We start from the raw sequence: 21,749 nt of genomic DNA, 5'->3' as shown, positions 1-21,749 counted from the left end.
CTGGGTTTTGCATATGCATATGTTCATGAGTTTTCTAGAATAATATTCCCATCAGTTCCAATTGTTCTTTATATTTGCTATGTCTCATTTTAGCAATTCTGGGTCAACATATGGTAGTATCTAATTGTGCTTTTAATTAGCATTTCCCTAATGAATAATGAAATGGAGCATCATTTGTATATTTGTTAACATTTTAGATATCTTTTTTTGAGAAGTGTCTAAGTGAATCTTTTATCTGTTGTATTGGGTATGCCATCTTTTTAAAATTGATTCAAGGGTGTTCCTTATATAGTCTAGAAATAACATCGTTCATATATGTGGATTACAACTAACTCAAATTCTGTGAGTTGGCTTTATAATGACAGTTATTTATTAAACATCAATAATGACTTTTTTAAAGGGTACTATAAATACATCATTTAACCTCAGTCAGCCCCTTCAGATACACAGGGGAGAGTAATGCTGCCCATTTTACAGATAAGAACACCAATTAGCAAAGACATTTACATCTTGGAGCTGAGGATGCAGCTCGGTAGAAGTGCATTTATTATACTCAAATCTTCAATCCCCAGTACCACAAAAAGGAAAGGCATTAAGCCTAGATGAGGATCTTGTAACTCTCACTGTTTTGGTGTCCATTAATAGCATATTCTATTTTGGATTCCTCTCCACAGTACTATTCCCACCCCAAGCAACTACTACATGTCTACATACAATTTGACTACAAATTAATATTTGGTTTCCTCTTGGAAGAACATAGATCAATTTTGATGTCAACTGTAAACAAAATCTGTGCCTGGCACTCAACTCCATTTTATGTTCTAGAGAGACGGCACAATCATTAAACTGATCACCAGCTACACATGTTTATAGTAAAGTTAAATTGGAGTAACTCACACATTAAAAATGCAGTGATTCCTATTTAATAACAGAAAATCCACGCTAAAATATCAAGGTTATCTGAGGCTGAATAGTAAGGAACTCAGAATATCTACTTATGGGGAAGATATGCTTTCAAATTCTCACTGAATATTCATCAAACATTAGGAAAAAAAAGGTTTGCTTTATCTCTGGACAAACTCTGAAAGCCTATAGGAGTTCAATTGGATACATTTACCCACTTAATAATAAAGAATAAAACTTTGCAGAAGGTTTTTGGTTTTGTTTTTGTTTTTAATCAGAGTGGGGAAAAGAGTATACCATCCCAAACAGGTGAACTCAATGCCCTGAGGTCCATGTCCTTCACTTAGTGCAAGGCTAATCTATTAAATTAAATTACAGTGTTGGTTTGGAAGGCAAAAGTTGGGTTAGAATGTAACAGTTACAATGGAGAGATTTCACAGATCTAAGGAGACTCATTTCCCTTTCCCAGGTGTCTCCCTATCATTTGGTTAAAGATACACCCTAAACTTTATTTTCTATGTATGGTTCTGATGTCTATTAAATTAAATTTGAGGATGTGGGACTATAGAATAAGAAACATTTGTTTTAAATTCTATCAAATGCTTTGCTGAGATAGATTTGAATGAGGGAAAATATGGTAAGAGAAATATATTTATTGGAAACAATTAATATATTAGGTCTTAACTTTAAGAAAGGGATTTCAGTACATCTTTTGGCCTAAAAGTAGATTGTTCTGGATCTATTCCCATTCTGAATGAACTATGGCTCAAATTCAGTTCTATGTTCTTTTCCTACTTTGAGTTCTTTCCCTACTAAGTGTCATGGCTCTCAAGCACACATTTTAATTCAATATAAGCTAACAAAAAAACTGTATCTTAAAATAAGTCTGCTTCATTAAAAGAATAAAAGTTTGGCATTGCAGGTAAATGGAGAATATCATGCTAAGCAAAATAAACCAACCCCCTAAAACCAAAGGACAAATGTTTTCTCTGATAAGTGGATGCTAATCCACATGGAGGGAGGATGAAGGAAGTTTGGATTGAGCAGAGAGGAGTGAGGGAGGGGAGGGGCATGGGGGTGGGAAAGATGGTGGAATGAGAAGGTCATCATTACCCTAGGTACATATATGAAGACATGAATGGTGTGATTCTACTTTGTGTACAACCAGAGAAATGAAAACCTGTGCTCTCTTTGTAAACAATGAATCAAAGTGCATTTTGCTGACATGCATAACTAATTAGAACAAATAAAAAAAGAGAATCTGCTTCAATAGAAAAAGAAAAGAATGATTAATTGTTGAACTGGGCATGTGGCTTAGTGTTAGATGCTTGTATAGCATGTGCAAGGCCCTTGATTCCCTTTCCAGCACTGCAAAATATTAATTAAAACATACATGCATACACCAAAAAAGAACAATTGTTAATTAGGATACAAATTATTTTACATAAAATAATTTCATATTGTTTTAAGGCTCCTTGAATATAGCTGCCTTTATTTTGCAAAAATGAAAGAAGAATTTCTAAAGAAAGGAATCTGGAGTTTGGTCAATCTGGATTATCTCAAAATTTATGAGGTTTTTCATGTCTAGATTATATTAATCATTCATTTATAATTAATTCCTAATGCATTCTGTATAATATTCAATATAGTAGATACTTATAGATTTCTTAATTATTTATTTCAAGCATTATAATATAAGCAATACATTTATTAAATAACTAATTAATTACTCATGATGGACACCATTCTAGGAGGTGAGGATGAAAAATATATCATCCTTGAATATGGCAGAAGACAATATACTGTGGGGGGAATTCATATAAATAAATCACTGAATGTAAATTGGGGAATGTTTTTATACTTTGTCAAAATATTAAGACATCAGAGAAGAAAAAATAACTATTTTAGTACAGCATCGAAAAGGCTTCTCAGAGAAAGCAATATTTAAAGTCATTGTTGAAGAAAGAGCAAAAGCTTTTCATCGCTGTGATTAAAACAACTGACAAGAGCAACTTAGAAGAGGAAAAGTTTATTTTGGCTCACAGTTTCAGAGGTTCAGTCTATGGTCAACTAACTCCATAGCTTTGAGCTCAAGGTGAGACAGAACATTATAGGAGAACGGTGTGGCAGTGGAAAAGCAGCTTAGGACATGGTAAACATGAAGGAGTAAAAGACAGAGGGAGAGAGAGAAAGAGAGGGGATGAGGGAGAGAAAAAAAGAGTGCTGTATTCAACAGAGACAAAATATCAATCCCAAAGGCAAAGCCCCAGTGACCTACTTCCTTCAGCCACACCCTACCTGCCTAAAGTTATCATTCAGTTAATCCATATCAATGGATTAATCCACCAGTTAGATTATACTTCTCATAATCTAATCATTCCACATCTGCAAATTCTTGCATTGTCTCACACATGAACTTTTGGGGGATATCTCATAGGTAAACCATAATAGTTGGTCAGACTGCATGGGGGAATGAGGAATCATTATAACAATAGAGGTCACTATGGTTAAAGGCAGTCACATGTTCTGGCAGTTTTTACAGAAGGAATTTAGGATGATAATTTGGATGGTAGGAAGGTGTAGAGAACTTTTCTTAAAGTAGTAAAGCCACCTTTTCATAGAAGGCTCATCCCTGCTTCATAGCTTGGGTACTTATTTGGAATGGCTTTGAAGGGTTTATAGAAATTATGGTAGCTCAAAAGCCAAGAGCTTCATCGACATTAAAGAATATGTTTAGGGCTAGGGATGTGGCTCGAGCGGTAGCGCGCTCGCCTGGCATGCGTGCGGCCCGGGTTCGATCCTCAGCACCACATACAAACAAAGATGTTGTGTCCGCTGAAAACTAAAAAATAAATATTAAGATTCTCTCTCTCTCTCTTTAAAAAAAGAATATGTTTATGAATAAGGAAAGGTTGGTTCAGTTTAGCAGAAGCATTCAAATATGAGAAGTTAGGTAACCTTTCCTTTCCTAGAAGAAATGGCAAGGGATGTTTTCAAAGTAGCAAACTCTACCTCCTTTTGAAGAGTAATTAATAATTAAAAATAAGGATCTACCTTCCTTTTTACAGCTAAGACCATTAATTTGTTGAGTTTTAGTGAGATTGAATATATTTTGATTAAAGTCATTAATTCTCATGAATAAGCAATAGTGTGTTTGAAATTTACAACAATATTTGAAGTCCATTTGTCTTGTGTTTGATGGTGGTAAGAGGTTCTATAAGTAATTGTATATATAGGTCATTAAAATCAAGGGACAACATCAAACTTTAGTTAACAGTTTTTTTTAATACTATAAGTGTAAACTCTTCTCTAAATCATAAATTTACTATTTGTTCTTCCCTATAGAGGGCATTAACTATTTTTTCTGTCTATCATCTTATTGTCTCCAGAGAAAATACACCTTAGACTAGGCCACAATGAATACAAATTTTAAAACTATTAGTATATTGCTAACTTCTGAATACACTACACAGAACATAAGCCAAATGAAAAAAACAAACAATATGAATAGAAAATAGAACCTTTGTTTTCAAATATAATTGTTTTCAATTAAATGCCAACATTAGCACAGAATATGTTAACTATTTTGTTTTTTTTTTTCTTCTCTTGAAAGGGGAAGATATAAACTTGGAGAGATTCTAAAAGACAAGCAATGTAGCAGAATTGGCATAGAGTGTGATCTGAATGGTTATCAAGATTCACTATGGGGTAGACCATAGGCAAATAATTGGCATACCTGCTCAATTAGGGGCAACAGGCAAATAATAAACAGAAAAATACCCTAAAAAAACAACAAATCAAAACCAAAAAAATACATAAGAGGGATAAAGACCTAAGCTGAGATTTGATAAGCAGGCAAAAGCAGAAACATAAGTGAAGAAACATTACCAGGCAGATGAAGTGGATAAGAGGGAAAATTGGATAGATGGAGGTATAGTAGTTAAGTATGGGTTGTTACAGAAGAACACTGAGACAGAAGTTAGTGAGTTAGACAAGAATGGAAGTTCAAGAACTCAACAACAATAAAGGGTACAGAAATGAGTAGTGGCAATCAGACTGGGGAGGGAGCCTAGCAAGGCATGAAGAGAAACAATATGAGTGATGTGAGTGAAATCAGGGTAACTGAGTGTAACAATGAGATCAGAAACTTTTAAGAAGATTAAAGTTTGAAATAGAGCTAGCTTGGAAGAAGGCCTATTATTTGTGTGTAGCAAATGGAAAAAGAAGACAAACTAAAACAATTTAGAAGAACTTTTATTCCTTTATCTCTGGCATCAGACTGGTCACAAATAGTAAATACTTATTGAAGTACTGACGAACATAGACGTTACTGAGATGGCAAAGTAGAGAGGAAAAAAGTCGTCTAGAGCTAGTTTCTCACAGAATTGAAGGCAATAAAAATGTGGCAAGGAGAGAAGCAGGTCTAGGATACCATATTTTATGAATAATGTATGAATAAACCTTCAGATATATGAAGTATAAGGAAAAACCACTAGGCTTCACATGTGGTCTTGAAGAATGTTCAGGGAGAGGAGATCTATTAGACTATTTTTTCATTACTATAACAAAATTATTGAGGCTGGATAATTTATAAAGAAGAGATTTATTTACCTTAAAGAGATTTAAAGTCCAAAAAGCATCGCACTTTGTCTAGTGAGGGCCCTCCTGGTTGCATCACTTCATGGCAACTGGCATCATAATGGTAGCCCATGTGAGAGAGAGAAATCACATCACCTGATAGAAAGCCAGATAGGCTTGGGAATGGCCAGGGTTGTTGTTTTTTTATAACAATCCTCTTCTAAGTACTAACTCAAGGTTTCCATGATAACTATATTGTCCCCGCCCCCCCCAAAAAAAGACTTAATAACCTAACCCTAGGTCTCCCACCAGCTCTTAACATCACCACACTGGAGACCAAGCTTCAAACATGTGAACCTTTGGGGGACACAATTAAACCATATTCAAACCATACTAGTGATTATTGGGCAAGGGATTACTAGAGTATCTCTTCAGCAATGATCTTCTGTAGTTCACACTTTAGGGTAAAGTTCTAAGTGCCACTGATGCACTTCATTTGCACTTGCATTGAGTTTAAGAGCCACCAATAAGCTCAAAGATGACTTTAGTGAGTCAATAGAGAAACCTGTATTTGAATATGAGACCCAGGGTTCCATTTTGGTGAGATAAAGTAGAGAGGTTAGATGAAATGTGTTCTAATATTTGGTAGGAATTTGAGGTTGTCCTACATAATGGATTGGAATGAAGAGAAAGATGTTAAGGAACCAGAATGGTTTTAGGGGTGTAGTAAGAGAAATCTGTGGAAGTGTTAGGTTTCAAGAAAGGATCACAGTGATGAGAGATTTGAAATAGGATAAGTAATATATAGAAGAGGAACTATGGATTTTACTGAATACTACAATAAAAATCAAGAGTCAGGCAGAGAGAAAGAATAAATTCAGGGCCACAGGAGAGATATTAGTTTGAAATGAAACACATATCAAATGTTTTCTCTCATATGTGGAAGCTAGAAGGGGAAAAGGAGTTGGCACAAAAGTAGAAGGAAGGCTGTTAGAGTAGAGAAAGGGGGTCAGGAGGAGGGAAGAATGGAAGGTAAAAGGAGGTATCTGAGAGTGAAATTGATCAAATTGTTATGTGCATGTCCAAATATGCCACAATGAAACTCACTATTTTTTGCTATTATTGTGCACCAGTAAAAATGATCTTTTAGTTGGGCACAGTAGCACATGCCTATAATCCCAGAAGCTCAGAAGGATGGTGAGTTCAAGCCAGCCACAGCAACAGTGAGGCACTAAGCAACTCAGAGAGACCCTGCATCTAAATAAAATACAAAATAAGGCTAGGGATGTGGCTCAGTGGTTAAGTGCACCTGAGTTCAATCCGCAGTTTAAAAAAAAAACAAAGAGAGAACATTTTTTTTCCTTTTTTTCTTTTCTTTACTTTTTTCCTCTTCTTTTTAATTGAAATTTTAATTCCAAATTATTGATTCATATAGGGTAATAAGAAATTATACAGAACTGGGAGTGGTGATACATGCCTGTTATCCCAACAGCTCAGGAGGCTGAGGCAGGAGGATTGTGAGTTCAAAGCTAGCCTCAGCAGCTTAGCAAGGCACTAAGCAACTCAGAGAGAACCTGTCTCTAAATAAAATACAAAAAAGGCGGGGGGAGTTTGAAATGTGGCTCAGTGGTTGAGTGCCCCTGAGTCCAATTCCTGGTTCAAAAAAAAAGATCTTTTATTCTCATCACTCTCTTCTGGTTCTTCAACCTGTAAACACAGGGGGGCACGGAACACAAACAAACAAAAACCACCTGACTTCTTTATTTCTATAGCACAATATGACATGAGTCAAACACAGGAGTTTTAAAGCAAATATGCTAGGTTGGATATAGCTATGTACTACTAGCTGAATAACCTTGAATGAGTTACTTTAATGCTCTGTACTTCATTTTTCCTCAGATACAAAATGGATGGTAATAGTACTTACATCATAGGATTACTGTGAGGCTTCAGGAAATGAAAGTAAAGACCTTTGTCATCTCTTACAACCTACAGCCAACTAATACTCACCACTGGCACCTCAACCCTGGTGGTAATCTTATGTCCAAGGTAGGGTCCTAAAGGATTAAAAGGTTGATGGGACACAAAATCCTGTTAAATAGTATGTGGCCAGACTCTTTTTTTTTTATTGGTTATTCAAAACATTACAAAGATTGCAGAATCACATCGGTTACACATCCACATTTTTACATAATGCCATAATAATAACTGTTGTATTCTGCTACCTTTCCTATCCTCTACTATCCTCCCTCCCCTCCCCTCCCATCTTCTCTCTCTACCCCTTCTACTGTAATTCATTTCTCTCCTTATTTTTTCCCTTCCCCCTCAAATTCTCTTATATGTAATTTTGTATATCAATGGGGGTCTCCTTCCATTTCCATGCAATTTCTCTTTTCTCTCCCTTTCCCTCCCACCTCATGACTCTATTTAATGTTAATCTTTTCCTCCTGCTCTTCCTCCCTGCTCTGTTCTTGGTTGCTCTCATTATATCAAAGAAGACATCTGGCATTTGTTTTTAAGGGATTGGCTAGCTTCACTAAGCATAATCTGCTCTAGTGCCATCCATTTCCCTGCAAATTCCATGATTTTGTCATTTTTTAGTGCAGAGTAATACTCCATTGTGTATAAATGCCACATTTTTTTAATCCATTCATCTATTGAAGGGCATCTAGGTTGGTTCCACAGTCTAGCAATTGTGAATTGTGCTGCTATGAACATCGATGTAGCAGTGTCCCTGTAGTACGCTCTTTTAAGGTCTTCAGTGAATAGACCGAGTAGGGGAATAGCTGGGTCAAATGGTGGTTCCATTCCCAGCTTTCCCAGGAATCTCCATACTGCTTTCCAGATTGGCCGTACCAGTTTGCAGTCCCACCAGCAATGTACAAGAGTACCCTTTTCCCCACATCCTCGCCAGCACTTGTTGTTGTTTGACTTCATAATGGCTGCCAATCTTACTGGAGTGAGATGGTTTCTTAGGGCAGACTCTTACAGTTTAATGCACACAGCTTTTGGAATAAGACAGCAGTAGCATCCAATTCAAATTTTGTCATTTATAAGCTATTTTTATCTTGTGTGTGTTACTTCTGTGAGCCTTTGGCTTTTTTTTTTTTGCCTTCACTGAGGGAATAGAGATAATTACAGTATAAATTGGCAGGTACATAGTAGGCATTAAAATATTTTCATTTTCTATTTTTTCATCGTCAAATATATGGAATGAGTTGTTAATACACTGTATTAAAATCTTTGGATTTTCATACCCTGAACTTGGCTTGTTAGGATCACTGAAAAACAGTGCCACATCAAATCACAGTTTCTCTTTATTACAGCTACTTCTCTGCTACTGTTGATACCATGAATTTTTATGTAATCCTAAATACACTCCTCAGTCTGGGCCTCAGTATTATTAGTCTTCATCTAGTTCGCATCTCATATCTTTGGCTTCCTCTATAGTATCTGATTCTATACTTCCAGATTAAAGCATTTAACACAGACCTTCAGACTAGCATTTGGACATTTTTATTACTATACAAATGAGGTCCTGTTTGTTCTTGGAGAAACTGTTAGAGCTCCCCAAATGTAAGGGTTATAGAGGTCCTCACTATGAGAAAAAGAGAAAAGTTAGCTTTTCTAGAAGCTGTCAACAAGAGAGATAGATGTACCTCTTCCTTGACCGAATTAATAAATCAGCCAAGCTAAAAGTGCTATCAAAAGAGATTAGCAGCTATGTGCTGATTGCCCATAACATTGGCTTCGGCTGAAACTCTAAAACCACCAACTTGCACAGTTCCTAATGTGGTGGGTTTACTGTACCAGGGTCAATGCCACCTGTCTCTTGAATTCAATTATCATCTTCGTGGATGACACACAAATCTACTTCTCTGTGTTACACATAATCCCTGGGTTCAGTCCTGTATAACTAAGACAACCATATTTTCTGCACCAAAAGTCAGGAGCCACATGCGTGGCCTGACAAAGAATTGCTTTTTTCCCCTAATCTGTGAATTATTCATATAAAGACTTGCAAAGATAGAAAAATTCAATCACATTTAGTTGTACTTTTAATGAATTTACTTTACTGAAAAGATATCTAGCAGATGTCTATCAGTGTCACCATTAACATGAGCATATATTTATCCTCTGTAGCTTTCTCCAGGCTAAACTTTCCTATCACAAATAGGAAAATTGATAATTTTCTTATATCCTAAGAGAGGTAACATAGGGTAATGTTCAACTCACCTAACCCCTTTCTCCGCACATCTCATTTGTTTTTAAATTATCACTTTTTTGAAGAAAAGAATGCTTTTTCTCACTATTCTCCCCAACTCTGCCTCCATAGCCATTACACAGGCTAATGGAAGATAAATTTGGGTGTATGCCAAAACCTAGAGAAGCTAATTTTAATGACAGATTCCAGGGCCCCACCTCCTAGAGATTTATTTAATAGAACTGATGAAGGCCCCAGAGATGTACAATTTTAACAAGCTTCCAGTGATTTCTGGTGCAGGTAATACAAGTACCACACTTTGGTAACACTGTTTTGTGTGAACAATCTACTTTGGTATTTAATATTCAAATTAAATTGTTTTAGCAAAGGCTTCTATTTTCGGACATAAATGGATAGTGAGGGAAAACTAATAACTGTGATTCAACTTGAAGATTAAACATGAGCCAGGTATATTTAACCACAATACTGAATGAATCATGACAATGACTGGCCTCATCTGATGGCATGGCAATCTCATTGTGGGCAAAGTACCTGGTAAAGAAAAAAAATAGCCTTTTGAGGGCTTGAATCTGCATGCAGAGAATCACCACATAATAACAGTAATGGTGGGCTGGAGATATGGCTCAGTTGTAGAGAACTTGCATAGCATGTGTGAGGCACGGAGTTCGATTCTCAGCACCACATATAAATAAATAAAATAAATTGCCCATTAACAACTATTTCTTTTTAAATAATGGTAATGGCACCAACAAAACTTATAAAGAGGACAGAAGTTCACTGCAGCTTGCTTTCGTTTCTATTTCAGGATTATTTATAATTTTTTTCTATTACTAACAAATTGCTTATGTTTAACTAATAGAAACTTTGGGTACCTGGGAATGTCCATCTTAGCATGGAAATTTGCAGACATGTCATAGTCTGATTTTACATCACAATGTAACATCAAGTTACATTGATCTGTGATGGTGAGGGCATCACAAGCCAGGGGAGAAGTACATCTAATGTCAAAATAGGCCAGGATATTTGAAAAAACCACTTAGAAATGGAATATGAAGTGTCTATTGTCCTACCTATCTACCTCAAAAGATAGACAGGTGACACCCAATTACATATCCATGGAATCACATCTTTAGAAACACTGGTCCGTGTTCTCCTGTATTGTCTCCTTAGAATAGGACCTATGGTTTTAGAGTGTTTTTCCCACCCAGCCTCAATGGCTCATCCAACATCCACCTAAATATCACTGCCTAGTTTTCTCCATTGTTCACATTTTACCTTGATTCCCAGATAACATTTTTTAGTCTTATATAGGCATCTATGCCAAAGTATTCCTTTACTAATATTGTACTTACAAATGTTTTATTGTAAGGTAAAAACTATTTTGATGTTTCTTGGCTGAGGTAGGCTATGTTTTCCAAGTCATAGGTATACTGAGGCTATCTTGTATGAGATTAACTGTATGTCTGGTGAGTTCGCGATTCTGATCTTATTTGTTGGTTTGGGGATGAAGACTAAGGATTACTCTTTTTTACTTTTCTTTTTATAAATGGAAATACACTTTACACAATGTTCTCTATATTGCATATTTCATTTAATAATGTATCTTTGACATCTTTCCATGTCAGTAATATAGAGCCAATTCTTTCTTTTGAAATTCTGCTATGTATTTCATTGTATGAATGGAATGTACAAAAACTAATTTAGCCAGATGGGGTTTTGGCTCAGTGGTAGAGTGCTTGCCTAGCTACATGTGAGGCCCTGGGTTCAATCCTCAGCACCACGTAAAAATAAATAAAATAAAGGTATTGTGACCAACTATAACTAAAAATAAATATTAAAAAAAACTAATTTAGCCACTTTTCTAATGAAGAATCTAAATTTTTTACAATCTTTTGCTATTATAACACTGCTGCAATAAGCATCCTAGTACCAAATGCTCCCCTAAAATACTGGCTTATAGTATGCAATATGTGGATATATATGACCAATTTATTCTCCACCAAGTATACATTCTATTGATGTTTTTAAACCCTGACACTAAAAAGCTATTTCTCATCTGGTGTTGTAGTTCAACTGTAGAGCACATGTCTAGCATGTGCAAGATTTTAAGTTCAATATCTAGCACTGCAAATAAAACAAAAAATATTCCCTTAGGACAGTAGAAGTCTTCATACCTTTTATTGTTTTTGCCTTTTAAAATTAATTTTATTTGAAATTAACATATTCTTTAAAATTTGTATGGTAGACCACTATTATATTTGAAATCAACATATTTAAAAATTAAAACATGTTTTATTGGACTAAATTCCCTTTTACACTATTCTCAAATCAATTCTAAAGATCCAGTCCTCAAAGTAATCACTGTTTTGAGTATGCATTTTTAAAGATTTTTTTAATGTTTTTTGTTGTTGTTGTTTTTGATGGACCTTTATTTTATTTATATGTGGTGCTGAGAATCAAACCCATATCCCTGAGTGTTTATGTTATGGTACCTATTCTTCTTTATCTTTTGTATGCATTGGACATACAGTAGAATAGTTATAAAAGATGTATGATATTACATTGTGGTTTGAGACCCTATATCAAAATAAAACATATAAAAAGGCTAGGAGGCTGGGCTGTGGCTCAGTGGTAGGACACTTGCCTAGAACATGTGAGGCACTAGGTTCAATACTCAGAGCCACATAAAAATAAATAAATAAAATAAAGGCATTCTTTCCATCTATAGCTACAAAATTTTTTTTAAAAGGGCTGAGGATGTGGCTCATTTGGTTAAGCACCCCTGGGTTCAATCCCTGGTACCAAAAAAATCTTTTTTGTATCAATCAGTGTAGAGAGATATTTCTATTAAGTGTTTCATTGTTTTATTATCAACTTGCAGATGTTCTTCATGTATTCTGGATACAACTTCTTATCTGTTGTGTAGATTGCAATGTTGCACAGATCGTCACTATATTAAATGAAGTTCATTTTTTAATTATTTTCCATTGGGCATGGAAAATATTCCTTTCAATCTCTCACAGAATGTATCCTGAAACATCTGAAAATACTCATCAAGTCATCCCCTAGTTTTCTTTTGTTTGGGCTAAATAGTCTCAATTCCTTTAACTTTCCCTCACAAGATTAATATTTTGATTTCTTTAATCACATTTCCACATTGTCCATATTTTATTATAATAGTGGTCTACCATACAAAGCATACACTTCTAAACCATATAATTGGCTTGCTTTCTTTTTTACTCTTTTTATAATTAGTATTAAAAAGTTTAAAGCTAAGTTTACTTTACACCAATGGAAAGGACATATGTCTTTTTAGTTTGAATTATTTGAGTCCCATTTGTAGTCCTTTCATGTCCTCATATTTCTATTCCCTTTTATTTACTTTTAATTTATATTATACTTTATTTTATGAGTCATTGTAAGAGGCTTAACTGTTTTTCTGGGTAAAGGCAAGATGTAAATAAATGGGTACAAAGTGGGAAGGAGGAGAAGGAGGAGGAGGAGGAGGAGAGAGAGAGAGAGATCTGACAAATTTAAGATATAAAGGACCATCTCCCAGAATTTTTTAACCTTAAATTTGCCCTGGTATTTGGTTGGGTGCTTTTCCCACAACAGCTTTATGCTAAACATTCTGCTAAATTCTGTTCCTCTCCACTCTACTCATTCCTTTTATTTTACATAAGTGTTTAACCATCAGTCCACTCTAAACTTAATAATTTGTACTTTTTCCCTTTAAATTCCATTCTGTCTGTATGGGCTTTTTCCCTATTTAGTCATGATCTTTCTGAATTGCATTCTGTCTTTGAGAATATTTAGCAGCCCCTGCGAAATTCAGCATCATCTGCAAACCTGACAAGTTTTCCCTCAAACACATATTTCAGGCAAAATTGCATACAAAACAATCACCATAATGATATGTTTTGGGGAGTGGGGAGCACCAGGGATTGAACCTAGGGGCACTTAACCACTGACCCACATCCCCAGACCTTTTTTATATTTTATCTTGCTAAGATACTTAGGGCCTCACTTAATTGCTGAGGCTGGCTTTGAACTCAAGATCCTCCTGCCTCAGCTTCTCAAGCTGCTGGGATTACAGGTGTGTGCCACCACACCCATCTATCTTGATACTTTGATTACAACTTTAATATTTTATGATTGCTGGAAAATTTCTAGTAGCACAACTACTTATTTCAGTCCTAGTTTGCAACCTTGAGGAGAGTTCCTGCTAAGCAGAATTACCAGAATGACAGTACACCTTACAAAATCATGTACCTGGGCCTGCTGAGAAAAACTGGGAATCCCAGAAAGCTGGCTGAGGTGATTTTTCTATGAATTTGTAGCTCTTGTTCTAGGTAGTACCTGGGGCAAATCTCTTCACAGTTACCATGCCTTCTTTTCAAACACTATTGCTCCCTCTTGTCTATGTCCAAAACCTATACTTTGTGCCAGTTACTTACCTCAGTTACCTTTCCACTATTGACATCACTACATAGTACAATGCCATCCTGTTCAGTGTTGTTACAATATAATTCTGCAACCTGTACACTCAGAAAAATGAGATATTATATCCTATCTGATTCAAATGTATGATATGTCAAGATCATTGTACTGTCATGTGTAACTAATTAAAACATATAAAAATAACAATTTTAAAAAAATAGAGGCAAGTAGATTCCAGCTTGCTATAAAAATATTCTTGCAATTGGGGCTTATTCCAACAATGGAACAGACTGTCTTTTGAAGTAGATAGCTTTTGATTCCCAGAGGTATTCAAGCAGAGGTTTGGAAAGTTCCCATTTTCCCTCTAAATTATACCATCTGTCATCATTAAAACCAATTAATTAAATTTTTAAATGGAAATGTATTTTGTGAGTTTTTATGCTGAATGTACATGAATATTATAAAACATTAAAACAGTGCAGAGAGAATGAAAGTTTCACTTATTATCTCAACCCCCAGGGATCTCCAGTGTTAATGATTCCATGTATGTTCTTACAGATATTTAATTTGTCTGTGTAAACATATTGGTTTTTACAGAAATGGGAAATGGGATCATACTGTATTATAATTTTTATAAGCTGTTTGGTTCACTTAAAAGATTGGATATATTTCTATGTAAATAATAAATATTTTTGTATTGCAACTTTATATTAATTCTGTTAATTTACAGAGAATATGCTAAAATCAAAATCATGGAGAATCAGAAACAGAGAGTTGAAATGTGAGCATACTACCCACACCATTTTTCAAGATTTCATTATGAAAATTGTCATCCAGGGCTGGGGATGTGGCTCAAGCGGTAGCACGCTCGCCTGGCATGCGTGCAGCCCGGGTTCAATCCTCAGCACCACATACGAACAAAGATGTTGTGTCCGCCGAAAACTAAAAAATAAATATTAAAAATTCTCTCTCTCTCTCTCTCTCTCTCTCTCTCTCTCCCCCCCTCTCGCTTTTAAAAAAAAAGAAAGAAAATTGTCATCCAGAAACAGTGAAAGAAGTATACAGTGTATCCTTGCATGCTTAGTACCTTAATTCTGCAATTGTTTACATTTTGTTCACTTTATCATAGATCAGTCTATCTTAATTTTTGACCTCTTTCAAACTAAACTGCAGACATGGGCAAAATTTACCACTAAATACTTCTGTATGATTTGCCACTAAATACTTCTGTATGTCTATCTTTAAATGGAGTTCAATATTTTTATGGTTTCTTAGTTAGAAAAAGCTCACATACAGTGAAATACATATATTTTAATGGTACCACTTAGTGAGATTTTAACAAATGCATAACCTACACAACCTAAACCCCTACTAAGATAGACACTAATCTTGCTGATTACATAGGAGAGGTTTTAAGCCAGGCTTGGTGGCATATATCCATAACCGCAGTGATTCAGGAGGCTGACGCAGAAGGATCACAAGTTCATGGCCAGCATCAGCAATTTACTAAGACCCTAAGCAATTTATTAATCTGCTGCCATGGATATGACAGTATTGTTCTTCTAAAAAGAACAAATAAAATTTTAAAAAATAAATGACATACATTAAAAAAAAAAAAAGATAGACCCTACTCCTGAAAGCTGTTTGCTGCATGCTGTTTTGTAATTATTTTTAGTTAAAGTCATATTTTTGTCAATAAATGCAGATCTCATTTCCTCAGTATAAATAAAAAAAAAACATATCTATTGAGTTTAAAACTCAAGGGGTAACTTTCCCCCAAGTGATGAAATCATTATAAACAATACTGTTGTGCAACTTGGTCTTGCCTTTTCACTTTACATTATGTATCTTGGACACTTTTCCATACCAGTGCATACTGATACACTAAATCCTATTAACATATATCTAATACCTGATAACATATACATAAGAATTTATGTATCACCCCCTATTTATGAACATTTGAGCCATCCTGTGTTTCAATATTACAAATAAAGTTCAGTGAAAAATTGTACAGATATTTATCTCCACACATGTTTTATTATATCCTTACAAATATCCAGAAATAGAATGAGACTTTTAGGTAAATTTCACTCTCACACACATTTAGTACACCCTAAAAAACAGCGTATTGTGATTTTTATTGTTCAAGTGTGTGTTTTCTGGATTTCTAGAGTGGCAAGATGCAGCTTATATTCTAAAGCTGGGGAGCCAAAGTAGGAATCCAAGGATGGAAGAAGGACTTTGGGTTTCTTAGTTAAGAATCTATACATCACAAAAGCCCAGGGGCAAAGAGAGCTGAGATAGTACTCATAATAATAGTCAAAAACTGAAAACAGTACATAATCAACACCATAAATTTAAAAAATGAAGAAAAAAATGTATACTTATCCATGGAATGCATAAAGTGCAGAAATGTAGAGCAGTGGTCCTTAAACTTGAATTGAAAGGATCACCTGCAGTGCTCATTGAAAGACATATTGTGGGCTCTACACTAAGAGTTTCTGATCCAACAGGTCTTTGAAGGGATCATAGTTTGAATGTCTAATAAATTTTCAGGTGATGCTCTTGTTTATGGTCTGGGAACTGCACTTAGAAGCACTAATCCAGAAAATACAGAAAGGGAATGGTCATATACTTCATCTTTTTTAATCTTATTTTTAGTTGTAGATGGACACTATGCCTTTATTTTATTTATTTATTTTTATGTGGTGCTGAGGATCTACCCCAGTGCCTCGCACGTGCTAGGCAAGTGCTTTACCACTGAGCTACAGCCCTAGTCCCCATATATTTAATCTTATATTGGCCAAAATATTGTTCGGACATTTCAATCAGCCTATATAGACAAATTCACATAGACAGAGATCTAGTTGTATTTCTTTCAACTTTTGTTTAAATTTCCCTTTTTTTATGTGTTTATGAAACCAAGCCAATTTCCCTTTAAACTCTGCTCACTTAATGTTCTGTATCTCTCAATCTCTATCATAGGATCAATATTAGAAATTTAAAATATAATGAAAAACATCTTGAATAAACTGGATAAACACATGTCTGCATACAGCCTATCTAGACAAAATGCAGATTTAATATGTGTAGTGGAAAGTCAAATTAACTATTTTTCTCTAGATGCAATGCATATTAATTCTGTTAATTTACAGAGATACATGCCCAAATAAAAAATCATGCTGAATCAGAAAAAGCAAATTACAAGTATAAATGCTTGTGTATGCACACACACACTATTCCTCAGGGCTATTTAACTTCTGAGACATCAAATTTACTAGCCTTTTGGGAAAATACTTTGACCATATGTCACAAAATTTCTTAAACCATCAATATAAAATAAATGCAAGATTACATGACAAATTCTACTATTTGTCTTATTTTTACACTATTAACATTTTAAATAAAACCAAACTCCATTTCCACATAAAAAAGGTTAGCCAAGGGACTGGGGCTATGGCTCAGCACTAGCACACTTGCCTGGCAAGTGTGAGGCACTGGGTTCGATTCTCAGCATTGCATATAAATAAATAAAATAAAGGTCCATCAACAACTAAACAATATTTTTTAAAAAAGGTTAGCCGAAATAATATCAGATTGTACAGTTCAAAAGTACATATGTTTTCTGAACACTCACCATGTATTATTCACTAGGTGCTAGAAATACAAAGAATAAAGAGACAAAAGTTCCTGCCCTTGAGTAGTTCACAGTCAACTGGGAGAAACAGACATAAATAAACAACTATGAGCTATGTGAGAAGTGCTCTCATACAAGCATGAAGAAAATACTATTGAATTACGAAGGAGTGAAACACTTTTTTTTCCAGCAGGAATAAGTCCTTCATAAAGATTGTGACACTTTAAAAGGGTCTTGAAGGAACTGCCTGGTGAAAAAGAAAGGCCATTTTAACAAAAGAACTTGTGCTCAGGCAGAAGTTTGGAGTTGTGAAAGAACGTAATGTGTTTAGAGAAGAGCAAGACATATGGTGTGCCTGGGTTCTAGGTGACAGGTATGGAATCAGTGGGAGATGAAAAAAGAAATGTAGGCAGGGGCTAGATTATAAAGGACTTTGAAATCCATGCTAATGAGTTGGGATATTAGAGTGGTGAATCTTTGAAGGAAACATATGATGTTTCTTAGAGCTGAAAAATTCAATTCCACATATGTGTTTCAACCATTTATTTATTCATTCAACAAAAAATAAATCTATCATGTGAAAAACACTATACCAAATCACTTTGAGAACTACAAAATTAATCAGATATAGTCAAAAAACATTGTCTTAACTTGTGTTCTAGTGAATTTTTCCTTTATAAAAAAGAACTTCAGCAAGCATAGGGAGAGCACTTTGGACTCAACTGTGTCCTTCAAATTTCATATGTTGAAGCCCTAACCCCCAATGTGATTATATTTTCAGATAAGACTTTTAGGGAGGTAATTAAGGTTAAATGAGGTCTTAAGGACGGGGTCTTAATTTGATAGGATTGCTGGTTTTATTCTCTCTTTCTCTCTCTCAGAGGCCATCTGAGTACCCAGCAAGAAGGAGGTTGATGTCCTAGCAGGGCCAATACACAGCTAGGTAGTAACAGGGTTCTCCCCATCAACTATTACTACCTCAGTATAAGTAGAAACCATGGAGGAAATCTAGATTTCCACCACTACTTTACTGCCTACTGAATGTTCCAGTTAAAATACCCTGTCTTTGAGGCCTGAAATTATGGTTTCTGTGTAATTTAATCTGTTGGTGACACTTTCAAGTGAAATTTTATTTAAATAAGTATGTCTTTCATTTCCAGGAGTTCTTATTGGTTTCTTTTCAAAATCTCTCTTTTTTAAATATTTATTTTTTAGTTTTAGGTGAATACAATATTTATATTTTATTTTTTTGTGGTGCTGAGGATCAAACCCAATGCCTCACAGGTGCTAAGTGAGTGCTCTACCACTTGAGCCACAACCCCAGCCCCCAAAATCTCTATCTCTTTATTGAAATTATCTTTCACCTCCTGTATTTACTCTCTGTTAGTTAATTTATTAAATCTTGTTTTAGCACATTACTCATTTTAATAATCAATTTTTAAGATTCTTTTTCTGGAATTTCATCCCCTTCAATTGTCTGTAAGTTCTTTTGTTTGGGGAATGTAAATTTTGGGGGAAGACTTGTTTACCTGTTTCCTCATGTTTTTGAGGTCTTGGATTTGCACATCTATTGAGATGCATTCCTCTTCCCCTTTTATGCAGATATCCTTTGGCTTGTAGTTTATTTGTTTTATTATAAGTCTTGTTTTGGTATCTCATCTTCAAAATGTAGGCTCAATGTAATCCAAGTATTAGTTTCCATTACCAATTCCTCTGAATTTGCTACAACAGAAATGTTGATTGAATTTACTCTTGGAGAGCTGCTATAATATTGTTTTGGAGTCTTTCCCTGACTTTTCTGTAGGAGCAACTGTCTAAGAGTGAAACCTGATGTCTCCTTCTAGTCAATCCTACTTGGGGCATAATTGTTGGCGTTTTTGTCTTTCCTATGTGTTAAAAAATTGTTGAAGCTTTAGCAGGGTTATTTTATGCATAATGCAAAATGTCCTGTCATTTGACGAGTCATGGATGTAGCTCTACTGTTTAAACTCATAGTGTACCAGTTGCTTCCCAGACCCTCTCCAAAAAAGGATGCAAGCAACAGCAACAAGTGTAGTGATCAATATATGGCATTAAAATAGATATCTGAGAGTTAGTATAACATTTACAATACTAATTATAGCTAAATGAGGAATGTCAGGGTCAGTATTTAAAAAGAACAATACCAATAAACAATCATGAACTGGATCTAGCATTAAAGTATACTTCTGGTATTAACTAAGCCCTCCATAATACTGATAACTTCAATAACATGAATGGTGTGGGCAAGAATTGTATAAACTAAATAGTTCTGTAAAAGAGTAAAATTGAAGTTCATTAAGAGAAAAAAAAGAAGAGGGCAAAAGAGGTTTTACATTATTAAAAAATAATAAATCAAACTAAAGCATGAAAGAGGTAACAAGTGATGGCTATATAGAAGTGGGAGTAAAAAATAACTGAAAAAGTTGTTGGCAGAGATGTGGGGAAAAAGGTACACTCCTACATTGCTGGTGGGTCTGCAAATTTGTGCAGCCAGTATGGAAAGCAGTATGGAGATTCCTCAGAAAACTTGGAATTGAACCACCATTTGACCCAGCTATCCCACTCCTCAGTTTATATCCAAAGGACTTAAAGTCAGCATACTATAGTAACACAGCCACATCAATGTTCGTAACAGCTCAATTCACAATAGCTAAACTGTAGAACCAACCTAGATGACCTTCAATAGATGAATGGATAAAGAAACTGTGGTATACAAAAACAATAAATATTACTTAGCAATAAAAGAGAATGAAATTATGGCATTTGCAGGTAAATGGATGGAGTTGGAGAATATCATGCTAAGTGAAGTTAGCCAATCCAAAAAAAAACAAAGGCCAAATGTTCTCTCTGATAAGTGGATGCTGCTCTAAAATGGGGGGAGGGGCATGGGAAAAATGGAGGAACTTTGGGTTGGCCAAAGGGGAGTGGGGGAAGGGAGGAGTAATGGGGGTAGGAAAGATGGTAGAATGAGATGCATATCATTATCCTAGGTACATGTACAGCTGCACAAATAGTGTGACTCTGCATCATGTACAACCAGAGAAATGAAAAGTTGTACTCCATTTGTGTACAATGAAACAAAATGCATTCTGCTGTCATGTATAACTAATTAGAACAAATAAAAATGTCAATATAAAAATAATAACGTAAAAGTAAGATAAATAATGAGAGAGAGAGAAAGAAAGCAAATTTGGCTATTAGGGAGTGAAGAAAGGAAAGAAGGAATAATAAGAAAAACAAAACAAGAGCAAAGTCAAAGTCAAACCAAACCAAAGAAATAAAAAAACCCTAACCCTAAAAGGGAAAACAAGGCAGAATAACAAACACATGAAGCTGGGAAAAATGGCAATAAAAAGGAGAATAAAATGTATATATACAAATGTATATTTATATGAGCCAATCAACATAGCAAGAATACACACACACACACACATACACACGTACACAATAAGTAATTTAAAGGAAAAAAGTCTTTAAATTTTTTTTATTTGTTCTTTTTAAATATATATGACAGTAGAGTGTGTTTTGACATATTATACATACATGCAATATAACTTCCCATTCTTGGGGTTGTACATGATGTACATGGCCATGTATACATATATGAACATAGGAAATTTATGTCCAATTCATTCTACTGTCTTTCCTATTCCCATCCCCCTCCCTTCCTTTCATTCCCCTTTGTCTAATCCAGTGAACTTCTATTCTTTCCCCTCCCCCTTTATTGTGTGTTGGCATCCACATATCAGAGAGAACATTTGACCTTTGATTTGGGGGGATTGGCCTATTTCACTTATCAAGATAGTCTCCAGTTCCATCCAATTAGTAGCAAATGCCATAATATCATTCCTATTTATGGCTGAGTAATATTTCATTCTGTATATATGCCACATGCAAAGGGAGAAAACTCCTATTGAAAAATGGAGGAATTGTCTCTGCTGA

Source organism: Callospermophilus lateralis, chromosome X, assembly GCF_048772815.1.
Source record: "Callospermophilus lateralis isolate mCalLat2 chromosome X, mCalLat2.hap1, whole genome shotgun sequence".
Taxonomy (NCBI): domain Eukaryota; kingdom Metazoa; phylum Chordata; class Mammalia; order Rodentia; family Sciuridae; genus Callospermophilus; species Callospermophilus lateralis.
The sequence above is the reverse complement of the archived record's forward strand: the minus strand, read 5'-3'. Positions refer to the sequence as shown.